Source organism: Triticum aestivum, chromosome 1D (genome assembly GCF_018294505.1).
Source record: "Triticum aestivum cultivar Chinese Spring chromosome 1D, IWGSC CS RefSeq v2.1, whole genome shotgun sequence".
NCBI lineage: Eukaryota > Viridiplantae > Streptophyta > Magnoliopsida > Poales > Poaceae > Triticum > Triticum aestivum.
Window position 1 is genome coordinate 365479652 of NC_057796.1, and position 16136 is coordinate 365495787.

Genomic DNA, 16136 nt, shown 5'->3' on the forward strand with positions numbered 1-16136 from the left:
CATATCGAAATGGACTTCGTGACTGGATTTCCAAAGTCCAAGCGCGGAAATGATGCTATCTTCGTTGTCATCGACAAGCTTTCTAAAGTGGCTCATTTCCTTCCAATCAAAGAATCCATCACAGCAGCTCAGTTGGCAGAGCTATACACCTCCAGAATTGTCTCCTTGCACGGCATTCCACAATTGATTTCTTCAGATCGTGGAAGCATCTTCACCTCTAAGTTCTGGGACTCCTTCCAGAAGGTCATGGGCACAAACATTCGCTTCAGCACAGCTTTCCATCCTCAAACTAGTGGCCAAGTCGAGCGAGTCAATCAAATTCTTGAAGATATGGTCAGGGCTTGTGTCATTTCCTTTGGCATGAAATGGGAAGATTGTCTTCCATATGCCGAATTCTCCTACAACAACAGCTTCCAAGCAAGTTCGGGCAAGGCCCCGTTCGAGATTCTCTATGGCAGAAAGTGTCGTGCTCCTCTCAATTGGTCAGAGACTGGTGAACGCCAACTTCTTGGCAATGACTTAATCACTGAAGCTGAAGAAATGTGTAAAGTCATCCGTGATAATCTCAAAGCCGCGCAATCGCGCCAGAAGAGTTACTATGATAGTAAGCACCGTGATGTGGCTTTCGAGATCGGAGACCATGTCTACCTCCGCGTCTCTCCAATGAAAGGCACTCGTCGCTTCGGTATCAAAGGGAAGCTTGCCCCTAGATACGTGGGTCCTTTCAAGATCATTGGCAAAAGAGGCGACCTCGCCTATCAACTTGAGCTTCCTTCCAACTTCGCGAACGTGCATGATGTGTTCCACGTGTCACAGCTCCGCAAGTGCTTCAAGGCGCCTGAGCGCACTATCAACTTCGAAGAGATTGACCTCCAAGAAGATTTGTCTTATCATGAGCACCCCGTTGCTATTCTTGAAGAAACTGAGCGCAAGACTCGCAACAAGTCAATCAAATTCTTGAAAGTGAAGTGGTCGCACCATTCCGACCGGGAAGCCACCTGGGAACGCGAGGACCATCTCCGTTCCGAATATCCAGAGTTCTTTCAGTCCTAGATCTCGGGACGAGATCCTCTCGTAGTGGTGGAGTGTTGTAACACCCCGCATGTAACTTGCCATATTTGTAACTCCAACTCTTGCCATTTTCGGTTATGCGTTATGATATTCCCTCCGTGTTCGGGTTTTGTCTTTCGTTTTGCATTTTGTTCATGTCATGCATTTCATATCATGTCATCATGTGCATTGCATTTGCATACGTGTTCGTCTCATGCATCCGAGCATTTTTCCCGTTGTCCGTTTTGCAATCCGGCGCTCCCATCTCCTCCGGTGTACCCCTCTTGTTTTATTTCGTGAGCGGGTGTCAAACATTCTCGGAATGGACCGAGGCTTGTCAAGTGGCCTTAGTATACCACCCGGAGACCACCGGTCAAGTTTCGTTCCATTTGAAGGTCGTTTGGTACTCCAACGGTTAACCGGGTATCCGCAAAGTCCATTTTTGTGCTCCAGAAAAAACCCCTCTCTAAATAGCCCAAAACCCACCAAACTCTCTTCCATGCTCTAGGTCGTTCGATCACGTCGTGTGGGCGAAAACCGCACCTCATTTGGAGCCTCCTAGCTCCCTCTACCTATTTATATGTGACCCTCCCGAAATACGAACGCAGACGAAACCCTAGAAAAATCCCTCCGCGCCGCCGGACGCGTCCGTACCCCGCCGGACATATCGCCGCCGCCTCGCAGCCACTGGCGTCACGCCACCTGTCCCGCTACGCCGCCACCCACCGCCGGCCCGTCGGGCCCGTAGCGGACCCGCGCGGCCCGTTCGCCGCCCTCCTCCTCGCGCCGCCGCGGCCTCCCGGCCGCCGCCGTGCCCCGCCGCCTGCCGCCGCCGAGCCGCGCGCCACCGCGCCCCCTCCGCCGGTCGTCCCCGACGTCTCCGGCCTCTCCCTCCTCACCCCGTCGTCTCCTCCTTCTCTTCCGTCGCCGGCGGAGAGCCCGGCTCGATCGGATCTGGACACGGTGGAGGTTGACTTTTTCTCTCCCCTCTCCCGAAATTTCGCCGTCATGAAAGTTTGGCAGCATGTACCCCTGTTCATCAGTGCATAACTCTATGCATATAGCTCCGTTTCGCGCGTGTAATATGTCAAATTGTTCGCCTCATGATTCTCTACATTTTGTTAAATTGCACCATGTTCATTAGAAGTCATCTTGATGCCCAAATCTCTGGTGCAAGAGTGCCACTTGCTGTTATCTGCTGGTTCTTAGCAGAACTTGGAGATTTGTCATTTTTGTATCATTTAATCTATGCATCTTATGGGAATGAGCTCTACATGTGTTTTGTTGTATGCTATGCCATCTTTCCAGTGGTGTATGCCATGAATTTTTGTGATCTCTGTGGTGACTATAACAATCATGCAAACTAGGCCGCGTAATGTTTCTGATTTCAGGGACTTGGTGATTTCTCTAAGTCTTTGTCTGCTGTTATTTTGTTGCCATGTAAACATGATGCTACAGAGAGATCCATGCATATTTTGGAGATGTTCAGTAAGGATGTTTTGTAGATATTGTTGTAATTGATCCATTCCTGCCCTTGTTTGCATTTATGGATTGCCATAGCATGACTCTATCTTGCTGTACTTTTGCTATAAAATATTTCTGGCAGATTCTTAACATGATATTCATTTTTGCCAAGCTTCTTGTAGTTGATCCATACATTCTATGCTTTTATTCTTGCAATGTATAGTTTCATAAACATGCCATCTTGCTGTAGGTATGCTAGTTTTGTCATGAATTGATTCTTGGTGAGTGCATCAAGCTCACCAAGATGCCCTCATATTATTGTTTCTGTCATGCTCTGTTTTCTGCTAAGTCTGAAACCTGATAATGAAACTTGCTATGTTTACATGCTTTCCATCATATCTTCTGGGCCTTTTTGGCTTATGGTCAGTGAGGGACTTTTGTCATATGCATTTAGTAGAACACTGCCATGCCTTGTTTTGCTATGTTAAGTTCCTGTAGCATGTTGATTTAGTGCTCTGAACATTGCTACCTGATGCTGTTTCTGCCATGTCCAGTAATTTCACCAAGTCTGTGAACATGTTATCTTTTGTACTTTTGCCATGCTTGTTTGAGCTTGATATGTTGTGATCTAGCCGTAGCTCAGTGTTCATCTTTTGTCAAGCTTCTCCCGTAGATTACTTTCATATGCTTTGTTGCTATGTTGGAGTGCCGTAGCATTGTTGCTTGTTGCATTTTAAGTGCTATCATGCTGTTAATCGCAGATTCGTGTCATTCTTGTTTTGCTTGCCATTTGCAAACCGTGCATCCGTTTCCGGTGATCTTTATATCGATTTCGAACGAAATCATCTCATCTTTCCAGTGGCATTCTTGGTTTGCCAAGTTACTGCCTTGTTCTTCATTTTTCTTTCGGAGCACGCATATGCATCGCATACCATATCTCGCATATCATACATGTGTTGCATCATGTTGCTTGTGCATTTCTCGTGATTGATTGTGGATCCGTTGCTTGTGTTCTTGTCTTGGGTAGAGCCGGGAGACGAGCTCGTGAACGAGGAACCTGTTGAGTACGCTTACGAGGATCAAGCTTTCGACAACTCTGAGAACCTTGCAGGCAAGATGACCACCCCTCGAAATCACTTCTATCTTTGCTTTGCTAGTTGTTCGTTCTATTCCCATGCTGCGCTACCTATCACTTGCTATATCATGCCTCCCATATTGCCATGTCAGCCCCTAACCATCCTTTCCTAGCAAACTGTTGTTTGGCTAAGTTACCGCTTTTGCTTAGCCCTTCTTATAGCGTTGCTAGTTGCAGGTGAAGTTGAAGTTTGTTCCATGTCGGAACATGGATATGTTGGGATATCACAATATCTCTTATTTAATTAATGCATCTATATATTTGGTAAAGGGTGGAAGGCTCGGCCTTATGCCTGGTGTTTTGTTCCACTCTTGCCACCCTAGTTTCTGTTATACCGGGTTTATGTTCCTTGAGTTTGCGTTCCTTACGCGGTTGGGTGATTTATGGGACCCCCTTGACAGTTCGCCTTGAATAAAACTCCTCCAGCAAGGCCCAACCTTGGTTTTACCATTTGCCACCTAAGCCTTTTCCCCCGGGTTTTCGCGAGCCCGAGGGTCATCTTTATTTTAACCCCCCCCCCCCGGGCCAGTGCTCCTTCGAGTGTTGGTCCGAACCAAGCAGCCTGCGGGGCCACCTCGGGGAAACTCGAGGTCTGGTTTTACTCGTAGCTTGACTTATCCGGTGTGCCCTGAGAACGAGATATGTGCAGCTCCTATCGGGATTTGTCGGCACATTCGGGCGGCTTTGCTGGTCTTGTTTTACCATTGTCGAAATGTCTTGTAAACCGGGATTCCGAGACTGATCGGGTCTTTCCGGGAGAAGGTTTATCCTTCGTTGACCGTGAGAGCTTATGATGGGCTAAGTTGGGACACCCCTGCAGGGTATTATCTTTCGAAAGCCGTGCCCGCGGTTATGAGGCAGATGGGAATTTGTTAATGTCCGGTTGTAGAGAACTTGTCACTTGACCCAATTAAAATGCATCAACTGTGTGTGTAGCCGTGATGGTCTCTTCTCGGCGGAGTCCGGGAAGTGAACACGGTTTGAGTTATGAATGACATAAGTAGGAGTTCAGGATCACTTCTTGGTCACTACTAGATGATGACCGTTCCGTTGCTTCTCTTCTCGCTCTCTTTTGCGTATGTTAGCCACCATATATGCTTATTGCCGCTGCAGCTCCACCTCATTACACCATCCTTTCCTATAAGCTTAAATAGTCTTGATCTCGCGGGTGTGAGATTGCTGAGTCCTCGTGACTCACAGATTCTACCAAAACAGTTGCAGGTGTCGACGATGCCAGTGTAGATGATGGGATCGATCTCAAGTGGGAGTTCGATGAGGAACGTGGTCGTTACTATGTGTCTTTTCCTGATGATCAGTAGTGGAGCCCAGTTGGGACGATCGGGGATCTAGCATTTGCGGTTATCTTATTTTCATTTGGATCTTGACCGTAGTCGGTCTATGTGCGTATTTTGGATGATGTATGGATTATATTTATGTATTGTGTGAAGTGGCGATTGTAAGCCAACTCTTTATCCCATTCTTGTTCATTACATGGGATTGTGTGAAGATGACCCTTCTTGCGACAAAACCACTATGCGGTTATGCCTCTAAGTCATGCCTCGACACGTGGGAGATATAGCCGCATCGTGGGCGTTACATAGATCAACTCTTGTAATACTCATATCATGAAGATGAATCAAGCAGGAAGTAGGGTATTACCTCCATCGAGAGGGCCCGAACCTGGGTATACATTGTGTCCCCCGCCTCCTGTTACCATCCGCCTTAGACGCACAGTTCGGGACCCCCTACCCGAGATCCGCCGGTTTTGACACCGACATTGGTGCTTTCATTGAGAGTTCCACTGTGCCGTCACCGTAAGGCTAGATGGCTCCTTCGATCATCAGCAACGATGCGATCCAGGGTGAGGTTTTCCTCCCTGGACAGATCTTCGTATTCGGCGGCTTCGTACTGCGGGCCAACTTGCTTGGCCATCTGGAGCAGATCGAGAGCTACGCCCCTGGCCATCAGGTCAGGTTTGGAAACTTGAACTACACTGCCGACATCCGCGGAGACTTGATCTTCGACGGATTCGAGCCCATGTCGGGTGCGCCGCACAATCACGACGAGCATCATTTAGCTCTGCCGTCGGACAGTGTTCGGGAGATCACACCTGCAACCACTCCGGCCCTCAATCCGGAACAAATTGCGCCATCTGAGGACGGGTGGATGGACCCCGCCACGGAAGCCGCACACTCAGTGGCGATAGAGCCGAATACTGACTTCACCTCCTACGAGACCCATGTTGCCGAACCGTTGGATTCGTCCCCGGCCACGTACTCCGAGCCGCCTGCGTCCGTGCCCATCAAATCCGATTGGGCACCGATCATGGAGTTTACCTCCACGGATATCTTTCAGCACTCGCCTTTTGGCGACGTACTAAACTCGTTGAAGTCTCTCTCCCTGTCAGGAGACCCCTGGCCGAACTATGTCCGGCTAGAATGGGATGCGGACGACGAAGAAATTCGCGCCCCACCCACCACCCACTTAGTAGCCACTGTCGACGATTTAACCGACATGCTCGACTTCGGCTCCGAAGACATCGACGGTATGGACGACGATGCAGGAGACGAACAAGAACCACCGCCCACAGGGCGCTGGACTGCCACCTCATCATATGATATATACATGGTGGACACCCCCAAAGAAGGCGATGGCGATAAGACAACGGAGGATAATCCCTCCAAGAAGCAATCCAAGCACCGACGTCAGCGGCGCCGCTCTAAGTCCCGCCATAGCAAAAGCAGCGATACCGGCACAAGAGACAATAACTCTCCAGATAGTGCCGAAGACGACGACAATCCCCTCCAGCCAGACCTCGAGCGGGAGGATGAACAAGCTAGCCCTCCGGAAGAGGCAGCAAACGGAGAATCAGAGGATGACAATTACATGCCTCTCTCCGAAGACGAAGTGAGCCTCGGCGACGAAGAATTTATCGTGCCTGAGGATCCCGTCGAGCAGAAGCGCTTCAAGCACCGGCTTATAGCCACAGCAAACAGCCTGAAGAAAAAGCAACAACAGCTTCGAGCTGATCAAGATCTGCTAGCGGATAGATGGACTGAAGTCCTGGCAGCCGAGGAATACGAACTCGAGCGCCCAACCAAGAGCTACCCAAAGCGCAGGTTGCTGCCCCACCTCGAGGAGGAAGCAGTGAAACCTACATGCGGCTGATCGGCCACCTCGTGGCCAAGACAGAGAGGCATATCAGCCCGAAGTCTAGCCCGCACCCCACCGCCATTCAAACAAAAATACCAAGGCCCGGGGCAACACGAGGGACCTGCGAGACGTATTGGAAAACAAGGTAAAACGTGCAAGATCGATCTACGGATCACGGGGGTGCGCCCCAACGCGGGACGATGACCGTCACGCCGGATACACTAAAAGCAAATCCGGCTGGGCCAAATACAGCAGACAAGACTCATATGAACTGCGTCGTGATATAGCCCGGCACAGAGGCGCCGCACACCCCCTATGCTTCACTGACGAAGTAATAGATCACGAATTCCCAGAAGGGTTTAAACCCGTAAACATTGAATCATATGATGGTACTACAGACCCCGCGGTATCGATGGAAGACTTCTTCCTCCACATTCACATGGCCCGCAGGGATGACCTACATGCCATCAAGTATCTCCCACTAAAACTCAAAGGGCCGGCTCGACATTGGCTCCATAGCTTGCCGGCAAACTCCATCAGAAATTGGGAGAGCCTGGGAGATGCATTCCTGGACAATTTTCAGGGCACTTATGTGCGACCGCCGGATGCTGATGATTTAAGTCATATAACTCAGCATCCAGGGGAATCGGCTAGGAAATTCTGGACCCGGTTCCTAACTAAGAAAAACCAAATTGTCGACTGTCCGGATGCAGAGGCCTTAGCAGCATTTAAACATAACATCCGTGATGAGTGGCCCGCCCGGTAACTCGGTCAAGAGAAGCCAAAATCCATGGCAGCCCTCACAACACTTATGACCCGCTTTTGCGTGGGCGAAGATAGCTGGTTGGCTCGTAGTAACAATACAGCAAGCAAACCTGGCACATCAAAGGCCAGGGATACCAACGGCGAACCACGACGCAACAAACACAAGCGCCGCAAATATGGTGAAAACGCCAAAGATACGGCAGTCAATGCCGGGTTCAGGGGCTCAAAGTCCGGTCAGCGGAAAGGACCACTCAAAAATAACAATTCGGGTCCATCCAGTTTGGACCGCATACTCGATCGCCAATGCCAAATTCATGGCACCCCAGGAGCGCCAGCCACCCATACCAACAGAGAATGTTGGGTCTTCAAACAACACGGCAGGGCAAGCGCCAAAAACGGAGAAGGGGGGTCTCAAAGCGATGATGGCGACGAAGAGCCCAGATCACCGAACACGGGAGGGCAAAAGAAGTTTCCCCCGCATATTCAATCGGTGAACGTGGTGAACACCACCAAAATTCCCAACTCGGACCGGATATGCACCCTTAGGGAGGCCGACTTAATGGAAACGGTCGTCCCACAATATAAACTAGGGCCGGAAACCTTCAACCGCATGGATTGTCCGGTTAACGCCTATCAGGGCAATCCAGCCGCACTAGTCCTCGACCCAATAATTGACGGGTTCCACCTCACACGAGTCCTTATGGACGGAGGCAGCAGTCTAAATCTGCTTTACCAGGACACAGCGCGCAAGATGAGCATCGATCATTCGGTGATCAAACCCACTAAAGCCACTTTCAGAGGCATTATACCAGGCGTGGAAGCCAGCTGTACAGGCTCCATTGCCCTTGAGGTAGTCTTCGGATCACCAGAAAATTACTGTATCAAAGAGTTAATCTTCGAAATCGTCCCTTTCCGCAGTGATTATCAGGCACTGCTCGGACGAACCGCGTTCGCTCGATTCAACGCGGTGCCACACTATGCTTACCGTAAGCTCAAGATGCCCGGTCCACGCGGCATCATCACGGTTAATGGCAAGGCCGAACCTTCCCTCGGCGCCAACGAGTACACTACTGCCTTAACAGAGTCGACGTCCAGGCTCCCGGACACCGTCAAGGGACTCCGAACTACTTCGTGGAAGGATAGCCCGGCTCGTCCAGAGCTCAATTGAACACTCCGGCGAAGGCCAGGACAGGCCGCACTCAGCGGCTCAACCGCTCTCCGGCACGCAAACATTTCTTACATTCCCTTCGCAGGTTCACCTTTATGCTAACCAGGACAGGCGATGCGGAGGCAGCTTGAACGCGCAAGGGAATCATTAGACATTCCCCGCAATGACCATCCGGCTATATTACGGATCCGCACTCAGCTTCTTCCCCCTTGGTCTCAGCAGGTTCCGCAATCATACTCCTTTTTTATCAAATTACCTGTACTCATACGCATAGACGTACTATTCAAATACAACATGTGGATTTATATGATGCTTACCTGCTGTTATTTCTTATTGAAATTCTTTCGTCAAGTGGCATGCGTACACAATATGCCAGGGGCTTCGTTTTACCCATAACACGACAGTAAATTCCGAACACCTTCATGGAAGTTCGGCACCCCGAACTTATAGCACTATATGCATCAGCTCCGAATCATGTCTTGGGTCAATAGTTGGATTTGCCCGGCTCCCATGTTTTGGTACCTTATGTTCCGCTATATCGGCTAAGGTAGCACTGGGAGAACTACTGCGATTGTGTCTCGGTTCTTTCGGACGAGCACCTCAGTAGAGAAAGCCGAAAACTGACTGCCATGATACGGCGAGAGCTGGTCAGCTGTTCGAGAGGTCGTAAAATCTTTAAGGATTTCTCCCGCATAATGCCATAACCAATGCAGCGTGCGATGGATCGGTTTTTTCTTTGATCAGGTGCTTACAGAGCCCCTAGTACGGTCTTCCGAACACCAGGGGCTGCGCCTACCTTACTAAAGCTCCTATGGCTAAGTGAGAGTGATAAAGCCCTATAGTCCGATTGCCTGGTTCGTTGTGCTGAGCACCTCCTTCGAAGGACCCAAAACTGGGATAAAGAGTGCTCAGGTTTATCCCGAACACCCCCGTACTTCTTACGTGGGGGGCAGAAGCCGACGACTGGCCAACTCTCATGTTTAACACACAAAACGGCCGCACAGGAGGGTAAACTTTTATATAACAGGCAACAAATAAATGACCTTGTTCAAACATTACAAAGGACAACATGATTTGCATTCATGGGAATATAATGTCCTTGGTACATAGCTCCGCTGCAAGGTAGGATCCTTTCCGAACACTCTCATAATATAATTCAGGCTTGCGGTGCTCCTTCCCCTCTGGCGGTCCTTCGGTCATCAGCTTTTCAGCACCCATCTTCCCCCAGTGCACCTTTGCGCGGGCGAAGGCCATTCGTGCACCTTCTATGCAGACCGACCTCTTGATGACATCAAGTCGAGGGCAAGCGCTTACAAGCCGCTTCACGAGCCCGAAGTAGCTGCTTGGAATCGGCTCGGCAGGCCATAGCCGGATAACCAAACCTTTCATGGCTAGTTCCGCCGCCTTATGCAGTTCGACCAGCTATTTTAGTTGATCGGAAAAAGGTACCGGATAATTCGGTGCCAAATACTGCGACCAGAAGAGCTTACCCGCAGTGTTCCTTTCTTCGGCTCGGTAGAATTGGGCGGCATCTGATATGCTGCGAGGTAGCTCGGCAAATACCCCTGAGAAATCCGGATCCAAAATTAGAAACATAGTATTCCCCTCAAATTGCTTTATATGGAAAAAGCCTTACCCGCCGCGATCTTTCTTGCCTCTTGGATCCCCTGCAGGGTGCTTTGGGTTTCCCCCCGGGCATCGCTCGTGGTCTGCTGCGCCTTGGTGAGTTCGGATTCTTTCTCCATTAAACTCTGCTCCAAGGTCTCGCATTTCCTCATGGCCTCTTGCAGCTCCTGCTCAGCTTTAATAACCCTGGCCTCGTGCTTCTCACGAAGAGCCTGCTCTGTGGCTGCCTTTTTCTCGGCCTCGGCCACGGCCTTCTTAAGGGCCTCGACTTCGGTCACAATCCCTAGCACAAATCATGAAGCTTATTTCATACTGAAAATTCATTCGCAATAAACGCGAACAAGGCTTGTGCATACCTTGTTTATCTCTCAACTGCATTCTCAATTGGCCAAGTTCTTCTTTGGCCCGCTCCAGACTTTGATTCAGTCTGGAGATCTCCGCAGTATGAGAGGCAGCAGCCGCTACAGACGCCTGCTTATAACAGAAGAGAAATCAATGTCATTCAATGAGTCTTCCTGCGATCATAAATTCGATCCTCTGTCCGGTTCTTTCTTTCACCGAACAGTGTATCAGCGGCTACTATCTATACTATGACACTCTTCGAAAACTCATAAAACATACCTCAAAGCCTCTTATAAGGCTGATACAGGCTTCGTTCAGTCCACTCTCAGCTGACTGAATCTCCTCAATCACCGCACCCATAAGGGCACGGTGTTCATCAACGATGGAGGCGCTTTTCAGCGCCACCAACAAAGCATCCGACACCTCTGGTTGGACAGAGGTCGCCGATGGAACAGGCACGCCCCCTCCAGCCGAGGGAGGTTGCCTGCTTGATTCTGGAGCCGTATAGATCTCCGGAATCGCATCCGGCTGGGAGCTGAACTCAGGATGGCCCCCGCTGTCAGCTCCCATGGGAATCTTTTCCCCCATGTGTCCGGCCCCTGAAGTTTGACCTCCAGGCGCCACCTTCATGGTCTTTCCCTCTCCTCCTTGGCCGGGGTCCCTCTGGGATGAAGCTTGGTGTTATTCACCTGCTTGGAGGAAGGGACTTTTGGGGGCGTCCCGCTCTCCATAGCATCTGAGCTCAGTAAATCCTCTGATGAGGATTGATTGGTACGGGACCTCGCCGGACTACAAAAAAATATGGCTCACGTTAAAATATTATGCCATGATGAGTCTGGACGCATAAACGTACTCGGATTCAATATACTCACGAATTCACCAGGGGCTGGGCCCTGGGATCCCATGTCGGGCCGCTGTCGGCGGCGGCAGGAGACTCCTCCAAAAGAGGAGCTTTTCCCCTTAGGCGACTCGGCCTCCAAGTGTGCGGAGGCCGTCCTCTTCTTTCTTCCCCCTTTAGGGGATTCATCTTCCTCCTCCTCGTCCTCTTCGGAGGTGGAACGGGCATCAGAGCCTTCGGATATTGTGTCCGAAGTGCCGCGGCGACGAAGGCTACCCCGGGTCTTTTTGGCCTCCTTCTCGGTCGTCTTCTTCGGCACCTTGTAAGGCGCAGGGACCAACATCTTCGTTAGAAGTGGGACGGCCGGTTCTTCGGGCAGTGGGGCCGGACAATGGATCCGCTCCGCCTTCTTCGCCCAGCCCTAGGAGAGTTGTAGAAAACACATTAAGCACTTCCTTTGGGTTATACGGATAAAAAAGTATGATGACTTACCAAACTTGCAGGGCGGAACAGTTGGTACCCGCGGTCCTCGGCGGAGTCCGGCCATGATTTGCTGGACTTGAAAAGCACCTTCCAAATGTCCTTGTGCGAGGAGCCGAAAAGCTCTCGCAAGGTTTGGTGCCTAGCCGGATCGAATTCCCATAGATTGCAAGTCCGGTGTTGACAAGGCAGGATCCGGCGAACTAACATCACCTGGACTACATTGACAAGTTCAATGTTCTTGTCTCCCATATCTTTAACGCGCGTCTGGAGCACCGACGGTTCGTCGGACGAGGACCAGTCCAGGCCTTTCTTGACCCAGGATGTAAGCTGCAGGGGGCACCGGATCGAAACTCGGGAGAGGCAGCCCATTCCGTGCCGCGCGGCTCAGTGATATAAAACCACTGCTGTTGCCACTCCTTAACAGAATCATTAAAGGTTCCCGTTGGCCATATGACGTTGGACATCTTGCTCACCATAGCGCCCCCGCACTCGGCGTGCTCGCCGCCCACTACCTTGGGCTTCACGTTAAAAATCTTCAGCCATAAGCCGAAGTGTGGCGAGATGTGAAGAAAAGCCTCGCACACGACAATGAATGTCGAGATGTTGAGGAAGGAATTAGGGGACAGATCGTGAAGATCGATCCCATAATAATACATGATGCCGCGAACGAACGGGTGGAGGGGGAACCCTAGCCCGCGGACGAAGTGAGGGAGGAATACAACTCTCTCGTGGGGCTCCGGAGTAGGGACGATCTGTCCCGCCGTCGGGAGACGGTGGCTGATTCTCTTGGCCAGATACCCGCCCCCCGAAGCTTTTTGATATCCTTCTCCCGGACAGTAGAGGCCATCCACTTGCCTCCTGCTCTGGATCCGGACATTTTCGGAAGGCCTTTTGTGGGCAGAAAGGATAAACGCTTGGGCGTTGGAGCTCGAGCGAAAGGGAATGGATCGGGAAGAAGAAAGCGTGGGTGCAAATGGGCGTTCTTATCCCCTTATAAAGGCAGCAGGTATTCTGCGCCTCCCCACTTGCTTGGTAAAACCGCTTATTCCCCAAGCGCCGTAATTGATGGCGCGGTTGGGTTACCCACACCCGTATTGATGAGAATCCTGTGATGAGGGGACACGATCTCTACTTCGACAAGACGTGCCAAGAAAACCGCCTCGCGATATGTGCAGTGGCTGGTTGAGAAAAACTGTTCGAATAATGACCGGGCCATAGTATGATGTCATGCTACAGAATGTGTCAGCAGATTCGATTTGTGGAAATATTATTCTCTCTACGGTGGTATGTGGAATTTGTTTTGCAGAGCTGGACACTATCCGTGTGTTCAAAATCTTCTATGGAGTATTCAGAGAAGGAACCCGCCTTGCAATGCCGAAGACAATCTGCGCGCCGGACTCATCGTCATTGAAGCCTGGTTCAGGGGCTACTGAGGGAGTCCTGGATTAGGGGGTCCTCGGACAGCCGGACTATATCCTTTGGCCGGACTGTTGGACTATGAAGATACAAGATTGAAGACTTCAACCCGTGTCCGGATGGGACTCTCCTTGGCGTGGAAGGCAAGCTTGGCAATACGGATATGTAGATCTCCTCCCTTGTAACCGACTCTGTGTAACCCTAGCCCCCTCCGGTGTCTATATAAACCGGAGGGTTTAGTCCGTAGGACAACAACAATCATACCATAGGCTAGCTTCTAGGGTTTAGCCTCTACGATCTCATGGTAGATCAACTCTTGTAATACTCATATCATCAAGATCAATCAAGCAAGAAGTAGGGTATTACCTCCATCGAGAGGGCCCGAACCTGGGTAAACATTGTGTCCCCCGCCTCCTGTTACCATCCGCCTTAGACGCACAGTTCAGGACCCCCTACCCGAGATCCACTGGTTTTGACACCGACAATGGGATCCATGTATGAGAACAAAGTGTGGACTTTGGTTGACTTGCCCGATGATCGGCAAGCCATAAAGAATAAATGGATCTTCAAGAAGAAGACTGACGCTGATGGTAATGTTACTGTCTACAAAGCTCGACTTGTTGCGAAAGGTTTTCGACAAGTTCAAGGAGTTGACTACGATGAGACCTTCTCACCCGTAGCGATGCTTAAGTCCGTCTGAATCATGTTAGCAATTGCTGCATTTTATGATTATGAAATTTGGCAAATGGATGTAAAGACTGCATTCCTGAATGGATTTCTGGAAGAAGAGTTGTATATGATGCAACCCGAAGGTTTTATCAATCCAAAGGATGCTAACAAAGTGTGTAAGCTCCAGCGATCCATTTATAGACTGGTGCAAGCATCTCGGAGTTGGAATAAATGTTTTGATAGTGTGATCAAAGCATATGGTTTTATACAGACTTTTGGAGAAGCCTGTATTTACAAGAAAGTGAGTGGGTGCTCTGTAGCATTTCTAATATTATATGTGGATGACATATTGTTGATTGGAAATGATATAGAATATCTGGATAGCATAAAAGGATACTTGAATAAGAGTTTTTCAATGAAAGACCTCGGTGAAGCTGCTTATATATTGGGCATTAAGATCTATAGAGATAGATCAAGACGCTTAATTGGACTTTCACAAAGCACATACCTTGATAAAGTTTTGAAGAAGTTCAAAATGGATCAAGCAAAGAAAGGGTTCTTGCCTGTGTTACAACGTGTGAAATTGAGTCAGACTCAATGCCCGACCACTGCAGAAGATAGAGAGAAAATGAAAGTCATTCCCTATGCTTCAGCCATAGGTTCTATCATGTATGCAATGCTGTGTACCAGACCTGATGGGTGCCTTGCTATTATTTTAGCAGGGAGGTACCAAAGTAATCCAGGAGTGGATCACTGGACAGCGGTCAAGAACATCCTAAAATACCTGAAAAGGACTAGGGATATGTTTCTCGTTTATGGAGGTGACAAAGAGCTCGTCGTAAATGGTTACGTCGATACAAGCTTTGACACTGATGCGGATGACTCTAAGTCACAAACCGGATGCATATTTATATTGAATGGTGGAGTTGTCAGTTGGTGCAGTTCTAAGCAAAGCGTCGTGGCAGGATCTACGTGTGAAGCGGAGTACATAGCTGCTTCGGAAGCAACAAATGAAGGAGTCTGGATGAAGGAGTTCATATCCGATCTAGGTGTCATACCTAGTGCATCGGGTCCAATGAAAATCTTTTGTGACAATACTGGTGCAATTGCCTTGGCAAAGGAATCCAGATTTCACAAGAGAACCAAGCACATCAAGAGACGCTTCAATTCCATCCGCGATCAAGTCAACGAGGGAGACATAGAGATTTGCAAGATACATACAGATCTGAATGTTGCAGACCCGTTGACTAAGCCTCTCTCACGAGCAAAACATGATCAGCACCAAGACTCCATGGGTGTTAGAATCATTACTGTGTAATCTAGATTATTGACTCTAGTGCAAGTCGGAGACTGAAGGAAATATGCCCTAGAGTCAATAATAAAGTTGTTATTTATATTTCCTTATATCATGATAAATGTTTATTATTCATGCTAGAACTGTATTAACTGGAAACTTAGTACATGTGTGAATACATAGACAAACAGAGTGTCACTAGTATGCCTCTACTTGACTAGCTCGTTGAATCAAAGATGGTTAAGTTTCCTAGCCATAGACATGAGTTGTCATTTGATTAACGGGATCACATCATTAGAGAATGATGTGATTGACTTGACCCATTCCATTAGCTTAGCACTTGATCGTTTAGTTTGTTGCTATTGCTTTCTTCATGACTTATACATGTTCCTATGACTATGAGATTATGCAACTCCTGAATACCGGAGGAACACTTAGTGTGCTATCAAACGTCACAATGTAACTGGGTGATTATAAAGATGCTCTACAGGTGTCTCCGATGGTGTTTGTTGGGTTGGCATAGATCAAAATTAGGATTTGTCACTCTGTGTTTCGGAGAGGTATCTCTGGGCCCTCTCGGTAATGCACATCACTATAAGCCTTGCAAGCAATGTGACTAATGAGTTAGTTGCGGGATGATACATTACAGAACGAGTAAAGAGACTTGCCGGTAACGAGATTGAACTAGGTATTGAGATACCGACGATCGAATCTCGGGCAAGTAACATATCGA